Source organism: Bombina bombina, chromosome 7, assembly GCF_027579735.1.
Source record: "Bombina bombina isolate aBomBom1 chromosome 7, aBomBom1.pri, whole genome shotgun sequence".
NCBI classification, from domain to species: Eukaryota; Metazoa; Chordata; class Amphibia; order Anura; family Bombinatoridae; genus Bombina; species Bombina bombina.
Window position 1 is genome coordinate 387,409,298 of NC_069505.1, and position 16,978 is coordinate 387,426,275.

Below are 16,978 nucleotides of genomic sequence, written 5' to 3' on the forward strand. Positions count from 1 at the left end.
AGAGGTTGCAATATAAAACCTTGTTGAACAAACATTTTCTTAAGGTAACCCTCTAACTTTTTATCCATTGGATCTGAAAAGGCACAGCTATCCTCCACCGGGATAGTGGTACGCTTAGCTAAAGTAGAAACTGCTCCCTCCACCTTAGGGACCGTTTGCCATAAGTCCCGTGTGGTGGCGTCTATTGGAAACATCTTTCTAAATATCGGAGGGGGTGAGAACGGTACACCGGGTCTATCCCACTCCTTAGTAACAATTTCAGTAAGTCTCTTAGGTATAGGAAAAACGTCAGTACTCGACGGTACCGCAAAATATTTATCCAACCTACACATTTTCTCTGGTATTGCAACTGTGTTACAATCATTCAGAGCCGCTAACACCTCCCCTAGTAATACACGGAGGTTTTCCAGCTTAAATTTAAAATTTGAAATATCTGAATCCAGTTTGTTTGGATCAGAACCGTCACCCGCAGAATGAAGCTCTCCGTCCTCATGTTCTGCAAATTGTGACGCAGTGTCTGACATGGCCCTAATATTATCAGCGCACTCTGTTCTCACCCCAGAGTGATCACGCTTACCTCTTAGTTCTGGTAATTTAGCCAAAACTTCAGTCATAACAGTAGCCATATCCTGTAATGTGATTTGTAATGGCCGCCCAGATGTACTCGGCGCTACAATATCACGCACCTCCCGAGCGGGAGATGCAGGTACTGACACGTGAGGCGAGTTAGTCGGCATAACTCTCCCCTCGTTGTTTGGTGAAATATGTTCAATTTGTACAGATTGACTTTTATTTAAAGTAGCATCAATGCAGTTAGTACATAAATTTCTATTGGGCTCCACTTTGGCTTTAGCACATATAGCACAGATATCTTCCTCTGAATCAGACATGTTTAACACACTAGCAAATAAACTAGCAACTTGGAAATACTTTTCAAGTAATTTACTATAATATGAAAACGTACTGTGCCTATAAGAAGCACAGAAAAAGTTATGACAGTTGAAAATTAATAAACTGAAAAGTTATAGCATCAAATCTTTGTAAAAAACACAATTTTAGCAAAGGATTGCTCCCATTAGCAAAGGATAACTAACCATGATAGCAGAAAAAAAATATAGAAATAAACGTTTTTTATCACAGTCAACTACAATCTCACAGCTCTGCTGTGAGTGATTACCTCCCTCAAAACAAGTTTTGAAGACCCCTGAGTTCTGTAGAGATGAACCGGATCATGCAGGGAAGACAATAAACTTCTGACTGAATTTTTTTATGCGTAGCAAAAGTGCCAAAAAAGGCCCCTCCCCCTCACACACAACAGTGAGAGAGATCAGTAAACTGTCATAAATTAAATAAAACGACTGCCAAGTGGAAAAAAATAGTGCCCAAAACATTTTTTCACCCAGTACCTCAGAAAATTAAACGATTTTACATGCCAGCAAAAAACGTTTAACATTAAATAAATTAAGTGTTATTAAAAAGCCTGTTGCTAGTCCCTGCAAATTAGGCTAAAGTCTTATGCATACAGTATAATTCCAGTGAAGTGCCATTCCCCAGAATACTGAAGTGTAAAATATACATACATGACAGCCTGATACCAGTTGCTGCTACTGCATTTAAGGCTGAGTTTACATTATATCGGTATGGCAGAATTTTCTCATCAATTCCATTGTCAGAAAATAATAAGCTGCTACATACCTCTTTGCAGATTAATCTGCCCGCTGTCCCCTGATCTGAAGTTTACCTCTCCTCAGATGGCCGAGAAACAGCAATATGATCTTAACTACGCCGGCTAAAATCATAGAAAAAACTCAGGTAGATTCTTCTTCAAATTCTACCAGAGAAGGAATAACACACTCCGGTGCTATTATAAAATAACAAACTTTTGATTGAAGGTATGAAACTCAGTATAATCACCACAGTCCTCTCACACATCCTATCTATTCGTTGGGTGCAAGAGAATGACTGGGGGTAACGTAGAGGGGAGGAGCTATATAGCAGCTCTGCTGGGTGAATCCTCTTGCACTTCCTGTTGGGGAGGAGTTAATATCCCAGAAGTAATGATGACCCGTGGACTGACCACACTTAACAGGAGAAAGAATGGGATCTTACTTAGGTTACCTGCTGTTATCTGCTGTGGCCAATTAGGGACAGTTATAAATTTATCACTAGAGTGTGCGGCCAATGGCTGTGTGGAATATAACAGTGCTCTGCACTTCCATTTCTAACAGGAGCTGAAAAGCTCACAACTTCAGAATAGAATTGCAGGAAAAGGGGACAAAATAAATAATGAAAGTATATATATATATATATATATATATATATATATATATACACACACACACACACACACACACACAGTTTATCCTTTTATATTACCATCTCAAGGTGTTTATTGTCCCTTTAAAAGGGCCTTAATAGTAAAAAAAAAAATGACATCCTTTAATGTAAATTTAAGACTATTGACCCTGCACTACTGTGAGATTAACCCACACAAAGGCTTTAAACACACAATGGAAGTACTGATTGGTACCTGCAGAGCACTGCTGGTCCAGAGCAAAAACTGCCAACTGCTGCTTATCTAATCAGAAATACTAGTTGAATGACTAGCACTCATGATTGGATCAGCAGCACTTCCGCTCAGGATCAGCAGTGCTCTGTGGTTCCAAGCGGTACTTCTACTGTGTGTTTAATCCCTAGTGCAGGGTTGATGGTCTTAAAATGAATTAAAACAAATTAGAGCATGCATTTTTTTTACTAATATGCTCTTTTAAAGAAATATATATTGTTTTATCTTAAGTTGCATGTTGCTGAAGCACTGAAAATTGTAAAGGGAGTTTCATTTATTGTTCCTGTGATAGGAGCATTCCTTTGTTTGAAGAATGTTTCTTTTTAGACAAGATTTATAATTCATTAACATTTTAATTGATATTATTTGATAGTGCAATACAAATCCTGTCACAAAGAAGCACCACTATCAAAATGGAACATTCCTTTCAAAGGGTCAGCTCAATCCAAGCACAGAGAAAACTCCAACATGACTGCTCTATTTATGATCATGGGAGGATCAGGGAAGTGAGTAAAACACTCCCCTGCTGTATCACATCCATATAAGCATGTTGTATAAACAGAAACAAACACTCCCCTGCTGTATCACATCCATATAAACATGTTGTATAAACAGAAACAAACACTCCCCTGCTGTATCACATCCATATAAGCATGTTGTATAAACAGAAATAAAACACTCCCCTGCTGTATCACATCCATATACGCATGTTGTATAAACAGAAACAAACACTCCCCTGCTGTATCACATCCATATAAACATGTTGTATAAACAGAAACAAACACTCCCCTGCTGTATCACATCCATATAAGCATGTTGTATAAACAGAAATAAAACACTCCCCTGCTGTATCACATCCATATAAGCATGTTGTATAAACAGAAATAAAACACTCCCCTGCTGTATCACTTCCATATAAGCATGTTGTATAAACAGAAACAAACACTCTCCTGCTGTATCACATCCATATAAGCATGTTGTATAAATAGAAACAAACACTCCCCTGCTGTATCACATCCATATAAGCATGTTGTATAGACAGAAACAAACACTCCCCTGCTGTATCACATCCATATAAGCATGTTGTATAAAAAACAAAACAAAAAAAAAAAAACAATTATAAAAGAAATGACTCAGTGGGGTGATTTAAACAAGAAAAAACATAACTGCTTACCTGTGACCACAAACAATTCTTGTGTGGGATTGGCAATCCCCTATGCATCTTCTCATTTCATGGTCAGTAATGTCTTTATAGACCCTTTGACATGTTTCTGTAATAGGAAACAACATCAAATAAATGAGTATAAAGTTAGATATGCAAAATAATTAGATAAAGTCTGTTCAGCAATAGTCTGTCCCGTTACATGGGCATAATACACTTTGTGATTATAACATGAATTATTTAATTATAAATAATAAAACAACTTTGCATTATACTTTCATTATTTTGCCCGCTTTGCCTGTAATGTAATGGTCTATGCAAAAGTTTTCCAGTGGCCAAATTTCACCACCATTTTCCTTATTTGGAGGAGCTAATCCTGATGTACTTCATGTGACAGTCACTCTAGTCACATCATACTGTCAGTAGGCTTTTCCTCATTTTATGTATGTTATCACAAAGTCACATCATACTGTCAGTATGCCTTTCCTTGTTTTGTTAGCACAAAGTCCATGCTAAAGCCAATTAGAAAGCTATACAGACTATTGTTAATCATTTGAGGTCTGAAGCCTGCATTACCAATTTTCAGCATAGTAAAAGCCCATATTATTCAGAGTTAAAGGGACATGAAACCCAATTTTTTTTTCTTTTGTTATTTAGAAAGAGCATGTCATTTTAAACCACTTTCGAATTTACTTATTTTACCTAATTTGCTTCATTTTCTTGATATCACTTGCTGAAAAGCATATCTAGATATGCTCAGTAGCTGCTGATTGGTTGCTGCACATAGAGGCCTTGTGTGATTAGCTCACACATGTGCATTGCTATTTCTTCAACAAAGGCTATCTAAAGAATTGAGCAAATTAGATAATAGAAGTAAATTGGAAAGTTGTTTAAAATTGCATGCCCTATCTGAATCATGAAAGTTTAATTTCGAATAGATTGTCCCTTTAAAGGGACATGAAACCCATCATTTTTCTTTCATAATTAAAATAGAGCAGGATTCTTCAAACCATGGGTCGGGACCCATTACTGGGTCACAACACCATGTGTACTGGGTCCCGACTTGTGTGTGTGTTGTAGGAGTGTGTGTGGTGTATTGTATGAGATTGTGTGTGTGCTGTGCATGTGTTGTGTATGAGAGTGTGTGTGTGTTGTATTAGTGTGTGTGTTATATGAGAGAGTGTGTGGTATGTGTGTTGTATGAGTGTGTGTGGTATGCGTGTGTTATGAAAGTGTGTGTGTATGTGTGTGTTGTAAGAGTGTATGGGGTGAGTGTGTATTATATGAAAGTGTGTGTGTTGTATGATAGTGTATGTGGTATGTGTGTTATATGAAAGTGTGTGTTGTATGAGAGTGTGTGTGGTATGTGTGTTACATGAAAATGTGTGTTGTATGAGAGTGTGTGGTGTGTGTGTTGTATGAGAGTTTGTGTGTGGTATGCGTGTGTTATGAAAGTGTGTGTGTATGTGTGTGTTGTAAGAGTGTATGGGGTGAGTGTGTGTTATATTAAAGTGTGTGTGTTGTATGAGAGTGTGTGTGGTATGTGTGTTATATGAAAGTGTGTGTGTTGTATGAGATTGTGTGTGGTATGTGTGTTATATGAAAGTGTGTGTGTTGTATGAGAGTGTGTGGTATGTGTGTTACATGGAAATGTGTGTTGTATGAGAGTGTGTGGTGTGTGTGTTGTATGAGAGTGTGTGTGTTATTACGTTTTACAACGCTTTCATATTTGACTATAATCAGGAATAAAGCATGCACATATTTTATTTTCTTTGCCAAAAATTGCAGCTATCATGTTATTTATTTCTTACAAAATTATTTCAAGACCAAGTATAAAAATTGGGTCCTAAAGGTATGTGGTATCATGGCACTGGGTCTTGGGGGGAAAAGTTTGAAGAACCCTGAAACAGAGCATACAATTTTAAACAACTTTCCACTTTACATCTATTATTTAATTTGCTTAATTCTCTTGATATCCTTTTTTGAAGAAGCAGCAATGCACTACTGGGAGCTATTAAATTCATTGGGTGAGCAAATAACGTGAAGTATACATGTGCAGCCACCAATCAGCAGCTACTGAACATACTTAGGTATCCTTTTCTATAAAGAATACCAAGAGAACAAAACAAATTAGATAATAGAAGTAAATTGTAAAGAAAATTTATGCTTACCTGATAAATGTATTTCTTTTTTGACACAATGAGTCCACGGATCATCTTAATTACTAATGGGACCACAGCAGAGCTGTTAAATAGCTCCTCCTTTCCCTCCCACTCCAGTCATTCAACCGAAGTTAAGGATAGAAAGGAAAAACCAACCATGAGTAGCCCTTGGATTCACACCAATAGAGATATTTACGCCAAATCTTATGGTAAATCTTTCTAGTTACAGGCTTACGAGTCTGAATCATGGTCTCTATGACCGAGTCAGAAAACCCCCGCTTGGATAAAATTTAGCGTTCAATCTCCAAGCAGTCAGCTTCAGAGAAACTAGATTTGGGTGAAGAAAGGGCCCCTGAATTAGAAGGTCCTTCCTCAACAGAAGTCTCCAAGGTGGCAGAGACGCCTACTCCACCAGATCTGCATACCAAATCCTGCGAGGCCAAGCTGGAGCTATGAGGATCACCGATGCCCTCTCCTGTTTGATTAGAGCAATGACCCGAGGAAGAAGAGCAAACGGAGGAAATAGGTATGCTAGACTGAAGGTCCAAGGGACCACCAGAGCATCTATCAGCTCCGCCTGGGGGTCCCTGGACCTCGACCCGTATCTCGGGAGCTTGGCATTTAAGAGCCTTTATTCTATCCTGGATCTCATCCAAAGAAGTTTCTGTCCTGAGAGCCTCAGACAGTGCATCAAACCAATACACTGCCACACTAGTGATGGTAGCAATACACACAGCTGGTTGTCATTGCAGGCCCTGGTGTACAGTGTGAGTAAACCCTCTAATTTTTTGCCCATAGGATCTTTGAAGGTACAACTATCCTCTATGGGAAAAGTAGTTCTCTTAGCTAATGTAGAAATGGCCTCTTCCACCTTAGGCACTGTTTGCCAAGCCTCTTTGTTAGAGTCGGCTATGGGAAACATCTTCTTAAAAATAGGAGAGGGAGAAAAAGGTATGCCCGGTCTCTCCCATTCCTTAGCAATTATTTCATAAGCTCGGTCAGGGACCGGAAACACGTCTGTCGAGGAAGCAACCTTGAAATATTTGTTCAGCTTACTAGACTTCTTAGGAACAACCACTACCGTGGAGTCACTGTCGTCCAAAGTAACTAAAACCTCCCTAAGTAACAGACGGAGGTGTTCTAGCTTAAACCTAAAAGATACAACCTCAGAATCAGCCAGAGGAATTACACTTTCTGAATCTGAAATTTCTCCTTCAGATGCTACAGCGGTATCCTCCTCTTCGGTATTCTGGGAGGGCACCTCCGAAATTGCAACAATTGCATCAGAAACCTCGCTTACTAAATTTCTGATTTTCCTTTTTACGCTTTCCCTGCCACATTGGAAAAGCAGACAACGCATCATGAGAGAAGCTATGTCTTTTAAGGTAACTCCAGCGGGAGCTAGAGCAGAAGTGCAGGGCACTGCTTGTGAGGGAGGTAACATTTGGGACGCTTGGGGAGAAAGCTGCGGCATATTTTGAACCTCGTCATAAGACTCTTGGACAGTATCGGCTTTAGAAAAATTTTGCTCAGAAAAAATATTTTCCCTATAATTTAAAGTCCTCTCAATACATGAGGGACAGAAAGGGATAGGTGGTTCCACATTTGCATCAAAACACAAGGAGCAAGTGACATCTTGCAAGTCTCCTTGGTCCATACTGTTCACAATGAGTAAATTAATAAATAAAAAACCTCAAAAATGAATTAAAATTTTTGTAATGAAAATATGTTACTGTGTCTTTAAATTTAAACAGGTAACTTTTTTACCCAACTATGTCAATTATGAAAATATCACAATTTGAACACTACAGACACCTTTACACCTCAGTAACCCTGCTGAGGTGCCTACCTGACTGCTAAACAGGAGTCAATGTCCCTTTTCTTGTGGTGCAGGAACGATCCGGACCTCAGCAATAAGAATAGTGCCAACGGATAATGCTAGAAACGCCTGCTTTACTGGAAACCATGCGTTTCTAGTGACACGCTACTGAACTGAAGCCCATCGTGGGCGTTACTATATGCACCTCATCTCCCGATCGGCCTGTTTGCTAAGTAAAGCCGTCGGGAGACACAAACCACCAGAGCAAATGAAAAAGCTTTACTCCCAGCCCCAGTGCCTGCAGATATGGCTGTCTAAAATCCTCTCCAGTCTAGGAGAGTCTGTAGTCCCCAAACATAAAGCGCCCCTTCCTGTATGAGCCTTATATGTTCATTTTTCCAATAAATGTTCACACCTTTATCTCTGAGATGCTTTGTTTCCTTGGCCCCAGAATAAAAAAGCAGCACTTACCTCGTATCTGCCTGACAGCAAGGCAGCTCACAGGCTTGAGAGGTCCTATCCCTCACATCAACCTGTGGAGAAATAAAAGTCTGAGTAAATTACATGGGAGGCGCAGTGAGAATTATGTCCCACAAGTTCGCATTGCTCTAAAGCCACCACTGCTCTACTGAAGAGACTGATATGGACTACGGCTACACTCTAGGACAAAGCAGCACAATCTTGCACTACTTTAAAAATAATAAACTCTTGATTGAAGAATTTTATCTAACAACTCACTTTACCACTTCCTAGCACTAACGTAGGCAAAGAGAATGACTGGAGTGGGAGGGAAGGGAGGAGCTTTTTAACAGCTTTGCTGTGGTGCTCTTTGCCGCCTCCTGCTGACCAGGAGGTGAATATCCTATTAGTAATTAAGATGATCCGTGGACTCATCGTGTCATGAAAAAGAGAAATCGTTTAACCCCTTGAGTGCTAACAATGGCTCTGAGCTGTCACAGGGTTTCACACTCTGGTGCTAACAACGGCTCAGAGCCGTCACTAGCACTCTCCCACCTTGAGGGAGATCTGGGGGCTCCCACCCGCTCCTACCCCGGCAATTGGGCCTGCATAGTGACAGGCATCACCGGGGCTTCACGTTATGCATGGTGATGTCACACGCAATGACTTGATGACGTCACCGTGCAACTTTATTTAACATTAACAATGTTAACTATCGAAGCAGGGGGCATGCTGCTTAGAAGCCTGTATCTCAGGCATCTAAGCAGCTACAGACCCCCAAGACCCACTGTTGGAAATGTAATCGTCTAACCTTTCCAACAGTGTAAGTCTTGGGGATCTGAAAAAAAAAGGAAAAAAATAAATATATATTTTAAAAAAATATAAAACAAAAAAAACAAAAACTAAAAAAGCTTAGCACCAAGGTGGGAAAGTGCTTAGCACTGAAGGGTTAAAAATTAAATTTCATGCTCAATACTGAATCATGAAAGACAGAAAAACCTTGGGTTTCATGCCCCTTTAAATTATAGTAAATGTTGCAAAATAAAAAATATATTGCAAAGTTGCATAACTAAACATTTTATATTGTAATCTCAATGTGTGTCATGCCCCTTTAAAGCATATATGTCTATATGTGTGTACATATATATTAAAGTGATGGTAAATCCTAGCGTTTGTGAAACGCTAGGATTTACCATTGGAACAAATAAAGGGAACTTTCATTCATGACGTATAAAATACTTCATGCTGAAAGCTCCTTTTTTTGTTTGCAGCGTTTGCCGCACTGAGCTGCTAAGGCAACCTACGGCAGAACGGTATTTGACTGAGGTGACGTTTCCACCTCTTAGCCAATAGCCTTGCAGGAAATTCGAGGCCTGTCACTTTAATGTTTTTATATGTGTATATATGACTGTAAATACATATATACACATATAAATACAATAATATATATGTATACATATTTATATATATATATACACATACATACATACATACATACATACATACATACATACATACAAAAACATCTTTAGCAATGTATGTGTCTCAATGTCAAAGCCATTTGCCTGCCTTTTTTTTTCTAGCACCCGAGATCTCATATCTTTTGAACCCTTAAAAGGTTTTTTGTGCAATATTTTTTTTAAATAATTTTTTATTAGACTTTCGGCTAGATTGCGAGTTTTGCATTATGAGTATAACGCTGCTTTTTCACTATCGCTGCTATTACGAGTCTTGTAAGTACAGCTGTACCGCACACTTTTTTGGCCGTCACGCAACGTAACTACAACACCTTTCAAAAAGTCATTTTTCAATGGGACTTCCATAGAAGTTGTTTGTATTTTATTTTTTTATTACAGGCAAAAGAGCTGATTTATTTGGGGCAATGTCCTGCAAAAGGCCCTTTTAAGGGCCATTGGCAGTTTAGTTTAGGCTAGGGGTTTTTTATTTGGGAGGGGGGCTTTTTTATTTTGATAGGGCTATTAGATTAGGTGTAATTAGTTTAAATATTTGATCATTTATTTTTTTTATTTTGTGTAATTTAGTGTTTATTTTTTTGTCATTTAGTTAATTGTATTTAATTAATGTAATTTATTTAATTTTAGTGTAATGTTAGGTGTTAGTGTGAGGCAGGTTAAGTTTTATTTTACAGGTAAATTAATTTTTTATTTATTTTAACTAGATAGTTAGTAAATAGTTAATAACTATTTACTAACTAGTCTACCTAGTTAAAATAAATACAAACTTAGCTGTTAAATAAAATTAAACCTAAGCTAGCTACAATGTAACTATTACAGGTATACCCCGCTCATACAGCGGGTTAGGGACCGGAGCCCCGCTGTAAAGTGAAAACTGCCTTAAAGTGAAACAAGGCAGTTATAGCTTTCTTTTCAGTGTTTAAAATCTTGAAAAGATGTTTGAACTAACATATATTAGGGGTGCAATAGTGCTACGTTTAGTTTAACACTAGCACAGCAAGTATTCAATTAGTATTCAATAAATACTGTACCTGTAAAATAGTGACAATTACTGTAGTAAAATTTGCCAGGCTAGCACTGAGACAAAGATTGCACTGCAATGCTGTTAACAGAGTGAACTAAGCATAACAAAATATTGCCATTCACTTTTCTCGCAATCTCACGATGATTACAGCACTGTTTCAAAATCCTTGGAGGTTGAACTTCAGCTCCACAAAGCGCGGTATTAGCGAATCGCTGTAAAGTGAAGCGCTGTAAAGTGAGGTATACCTGTAGTTATATTGCAGCAAGCTTAGGGTTTATTTTATAGGTAAGTATTTAGTTTTAAATAGGTATTATTTAGTTAATGATTGTAATTTTTATTTAGATTTATTTTAATTATATGAAAGTTAGGGGTGTTAGGGTTAGACTTAGGTTTAGGGTTTAATATATTTATTTAGCATTAGTGATGTGGGAGGCCAGAGGTTTAGGGGTTAATAACTTTAGTATAGTGGCGGTGACATTGGGGGTGGCAGATTAGGGGTTAATACATTTATGTAGGTGGCGGCGACGTTGGGGGCGGCAGCTTAGGGGTTATTAAATTTATGTAGGTGGCGGTGACATTGGGGGCAGCAGATTAGGGGTTAATAAGTGTAGGTAGGTGGCAGCAACATTGTGGGCGGCAGATTAGGGGTTAAAAATTGTGTCGGCGATGTCGGGGGCAAAAGATTAGGGGTGTTTAGACTCGGGGTTTATGTTAGGGTGTTAGGAGTAAACATAAATTTTCTTTCCCCATAGGAATAAATGGGGCTGCGTTACGGAGCTTTACGCTCCTTTATTGCAGGTGTTAGGCTTTTTTTTAAGCCGGCTCTCCCCATTGATGTCTCTGGGGAAATTGTGCATGAGCACGTAAAACCAGCTCAAAGCTGCGCTGGTATTTGTGTGCGGTATGGAGCTCAACGCTGCCATATTGCCTGCTAACGGCCGGGTTTTTGCAAACCTGTAATAGCAGCGCTATTAAAGGTGAGCGGTGGAAATAACTTGCAAGTTAGTAGCGAGCCGCTCATAACGCAAAACTCGTAATCTGGCTGATGGTTATTTACCTGCTCTCATCCAAGGTAATCCAGAAAATCTAGCCTGTTGGGGAGGCCTGGGGACAGGTTTGAAAACCACTGCCCTAGATCAAAATAATTGGCAACTGATATTAAAGGGACTGTTAACAAGGATTATTTTTTAGGGAATAGGGATTTAATCTCAGTTTCTTGCTGCAAGTCTTTTAATTTACGTTAAAGATTTTGATTACAGTAGAATCATTTAAAAAAGTAAATTAAAACATTTGCAGCAAGAAAATTAGATTAAAATCACTAATTACCTTAAAATATTTACTGTATTTTGTAATGCATGTTAAATAAAACACCCTAACAGCTCACTTGCATATGAATAATACTTTTTTAATGTAGGGCCAAATTAAACAAGCAAGGGTTACATTATTAACCCTTCAGCATCTACATAGCAGGACATAGTTATTTTAAACTGCACAAATACTGTAACCCACACCAAAAACAACACAAAATATTAACCCCTGCCAGGCTTCTGAACAGCATCAAAGCAATTCATAAAATACAGCTTGCACCCTTCTAGTACTGCTATATATCAGAAAGTCACAAGCAGATGCAGTTTGTTTGCTAATGTCTGTATATTTCATACACTTAACAGTAACATCTCTCATATAAAAGAATAAAACAGTGATAGATTTTACTAAAAAAGTTTTCTAATTACAAAAATGCTCATTTTCAAACAGAAAAATAAAGATGCACATTTCAATTGTATTTGGATTATCCCTTTAACATTTAAATCTAGTTGTGTTTGTATGTTCTGTGTAATACAGTAGCAGGTGGCTTACTAATGCTGCTAAACAAATCATACACAACATGTGTGTGTGCAGCTAGTGAGATAACTCTTTTTATATATACAGGGGGGCCTAGTTATCAAGCCGTCAACCTCAAATACGCTGGAATTCCGCAGCGTATTTGTGGCGAGGCTGATTCGCCGTAGTTATCAAAGGCTCGAGACCGGCAAAAGTAGAATTTTGTGACGTAAACTTCGATCCGCCGGACTCAGTCCGACACAGATCGATTCTTACGTCACTCCAGATGTTCGGCACATTCTCACTACTTTTGCTAGTTATCAAAAAACTAGCAGGTACGCTCGGCACTTTTACGGCCCAGCGTACCTGGTTTTCAAAGCGCCAGCCTGGAGGCGGCGGATCCCATAGGAATCAATGGGAGTCTGACCATAGCGAAAGTACAAGTTCGCTGCTGACAGACATCCCATTGATTCCTATGGGAGCTGTCTACACCTAACACCCTAACATGTACCCCGAGTCTAAACACCGCTAATCTGACCCCCCCTACACCGCCGCAACTAAATAAAGTTATTACCCCCTAAACCGCCGCTCCCGGAGCCCACCGCAACTATAATAAATGTATTAACCCCTAAACCGCCGTTCCCTGAACCCGCCGCAACCTATATTAAATGTATTAACCCCTATCCTGCCCCCCCTACACCGTCGCGACCTATAATAAATGTATTAACCCCTATCCTGCCCCCCACTACGCCGCCGCCACTGTAATAAAATTATTAACCCCTAAACCTAAGTCTAACCCTAACCCTAACGCCCCCCTAACTTAAATAATTAATTAAATAAATCTAAATAAATTAACTCTTATTAACTAAATGAATCCTATTTAAAACTAAATACTTACCTTTAAAATAAACCCTAATATAGCTACAATATAATTAATAATTATATTATAGCTATCTTAGGATTTATATTTATTTTACAGGTAACTTTGTATTTATTTTAGCTAGTTAGAATAGTTATTAAATAGTTATTAACTATTTAATAACTACCTAGCTAAAAGAAATACAAAATTACCTGTAAAATAAATCCTAACCTAAGTTACAATTAAACCTAATACTACACTATCATTAAATTAACTAAATAAACTACCTACAAATAACTACAATTAAATACAATTACATAAACTAACTAAAGTACAAAAAATAAAAAAAGCTAAGTTACAAAAAATAAAAAATTAAGTTACAAACACGTTAAAAATATTACAACAATTTTAAGCTACTTACACCTAATCTAAGCCCCCTAATAAAATAACAAACCCCCCAAAATAAGAAAAATCCCTACCCTATTCTAAATTAAATAAATTTCAAAGCTCTTTTACCTTACCAGCCCTTAAAAGGGCCATTTGTGGGGGCATGCCCCAAAAAGTTCAGCTTTTTTGCCTGTAAAAGAAAAATACAACCCCCCCAACATTAAAACCCACCACCCACATACCCCTAATCTAACCCAAACCCCCCTTACAAAAACCTAACACTAATCCCCTGAAGATCATCCTACCTTGAGTCGTCTTCACTCAGCCGAGCCACCGATGGAACTGAAGAGGACATCCGGAGCGGAAGAAGTTAATCCTCCAAGCGGCGCTGAAGAAATCTTCCATCCGATGAAGTCATCATCCAGGCAGCGCTGAAGAAGTCTTTGATCCGGCCGATGTCATCTTCCAAGAGGCGCTGAAGATGTCTTCTATCCGGGTGAAGTCATCTTCCAAGCCGGGTCTTGAATCTTCCTTCCGCCGACGCGGAACCACCTTCTTCACCGACGGACTACGACGAATGACGGCTCCTTTAAGGGACGTCATCCAAGATGGCGTCCCCTCAATTCCGATTGGCTGATAGGATTCTATCAGCCAATTGGAATTAAGGTAGGAAAATCTGATTGGCTGATGGAATCAGCCAATCAGATTCAAGTTCAATCCAATTGGCTGATCCAATCAGCCAATCAGATTGAGCTCGCATTCTATTGGCTGATCGGAACAGCCAATAGAATGCGAGCTCAATCTGATTGGCTGATTCCATCAGCCAATCAGATTTTTCCTACCTTAATTCCGATTGGCTGATAGAATCCTATCAGCCAATCGGAATTGAGGGGACGCCATCTTGGATGACGTCCCTTAAAGGAGCCGTCATTCGTCGTAGTCCGTCGGTGAAGAAGGTGGTTCCGCGTCGGCGGAAGGAAGGAAGATTCAAGACCCGGCTTGGAAGATGACTTCGCCCGGATAGAAGACATCTTCAGCGCCTCTTGGAAGATGACATCGGCCGGATCAAAGACTTCTTCAGCGCCGCCTGGATGATGACTTCATCGGATGGAAGATTTCTTCAGCGCCGCTTGGAGGATTAACTTCTTCCGCTCCGGATGTCCTCTTCAGTTCCATCGGTGGCTCGGCTGAGTGAAGACGACTCAAGGTAGGATGATCTTCAGGGGATTAGTGTTAGGTTTTTGTAAGGGGGGTTTGGGTTAGATTAGGGGTATGTGGGTGGTGGGTTTTAATGTTGGGGGGGGTTGTATTTTTCTTTTACAGGCAAAAGAGCTGAACTTTTTGGGGCATGCCCCCACAAATGGCCCTTTTAAGGGCTGGTAAGGTAAAAGAGCTTTGAAATTTATTTAATTTAGAATAGGGTAGGGATTTTTCTTATTTTGGGGGGTTTGTTATTTTATTAGGGGGCTTAGATTAGGTGTAAGTAGCTTAAAATTGTTGTAATATTTTTAACATGTTTGTAACTTAATTTTTTATTTTTTGTAACTTAGCTTTTTTTATTTTTTGTACTTTAGTTAGTTTATGTAATTGTATTTAATTGTAGTTATTTGTAGGTAGTTTATTTAGTTAATTTAATGATAGTGTAGTATTAGGTTTAATTGTAACTTAGGTTAGGATTTATTTTACAGGTAATTTTGTATTTCTTTTAGCTAGGTAGTTATTAAATAGTTAATAACTATTTAATAACTATTCTAACTAGCTAAAATAAATACAAAGTTACCTGTAAAATAAATATAAATCCTAAGATAGCTATAATATAATTATTAATTATATTGTAGCTATCTTAGGGTTTATTTTACAGGTAAGTATTTATTTTTAAATAGTAATAATTTATTAAAGTATAGTGTAGTGTTAGGTGTAATTGTAACTTAGGTTAGGATTTATTTCACAGGTACATTTCTCTTTATTTTAGCTAGGTAAGCTATTAAATAGTTAATAACTATTTAATAGTTATTGTACATGGTTAAAATAAATTGAAAGTTACCTGTCAAATAAATATAAATCCTAAGATAGCTAGAATATAATTCTTATTTATATTGTAGCTATATTAGGGTTTATTTTAAAGGTAAGTATTTAGTTTTAAATAGGATTCATTTAGTTAATAAGAGTTAATTTATTTATATTTATTTAATTAATATTTAAGTTAGGGGGGCATTAGGGTTAGGGTTAGGTTTAGGGGTTAATAATTTTATTACAGTGGCGGCGGCGTAGTGGGGGGCAGGATAGGGGTTATTAAATTTATTATAGGTGGCGACGGTGTAGGGGGGGCAGGATAGGGGTTAATAGGTTTAATATAGGTTGCGGCGGGTTCATGGAGCGGCGGTTTAGGGGTTAAACTATTTATTTAGTTGCGGAGAGGTGCGGGATCAGCAGGATAGGGGTTAATAATTTTATAATAGAGGGCGACGGTGTAGGGGGGGCAGGATAGGGGTTACTAGGTATACTGTAGGTGGCAGCGGTGTCCGGGAGCGGCGGTTTAGGGGTTAATACATTTATAAGAGTTGCGGCAGGGTCTAGGAGCGGCGGTTTAGGGGTTAATACATTTATAAGAGTTGCGGCAGGGTCTAGGAGCGGCGGTTTAGGGGTTAGTAACTTTATTTAGTTGCGGGGGGCTCCGGGGGCGCCGGTATAGGGGGTAGAACAGTGTAGTTTAGTGTGAGTGCTTAGTGACAGGCTAGCAATAAAGCTGGGAAAAAGCCGAAGGGCAGCGAGATCGGATGAGTGATAACTGTCACAGTCCGCTGCTCATCGCCCCGCGGCTTTTTGACAGCTTTATTTGATAACTTAGGCGAACGTATTCAAGGTCCGCGGCGGCGAAGGTAGGCGAGCTTAGGCGGGCGTATTGGGCCGGCGAAGCCAGAAAAGTAGACGGCTTGATAACTACCCCCCAGGGAGTGCACAATTATTAGGCAAATGAGTATTTTGACCACATCATCCTCTTCATGCATGTTGTCTTACTCCAAGCTGTATAGGCTCGAAAGCCTACTACCAATTAAGCATATTAGGTGATGTGCATCTCTGTAATGAGAAGGGGTGTGGTCTAATGACATCAACACCCTATATCAGGTGTGCATAATTATTAGGCAACTTCCTTTCCTTTGGCAAAATGGGTCAAAAGAAGGACTTGACAGGCTCAGAAAAGTCAAAAATTGTGAGATATCTTGCAGAGGGATGCAGCACTCTT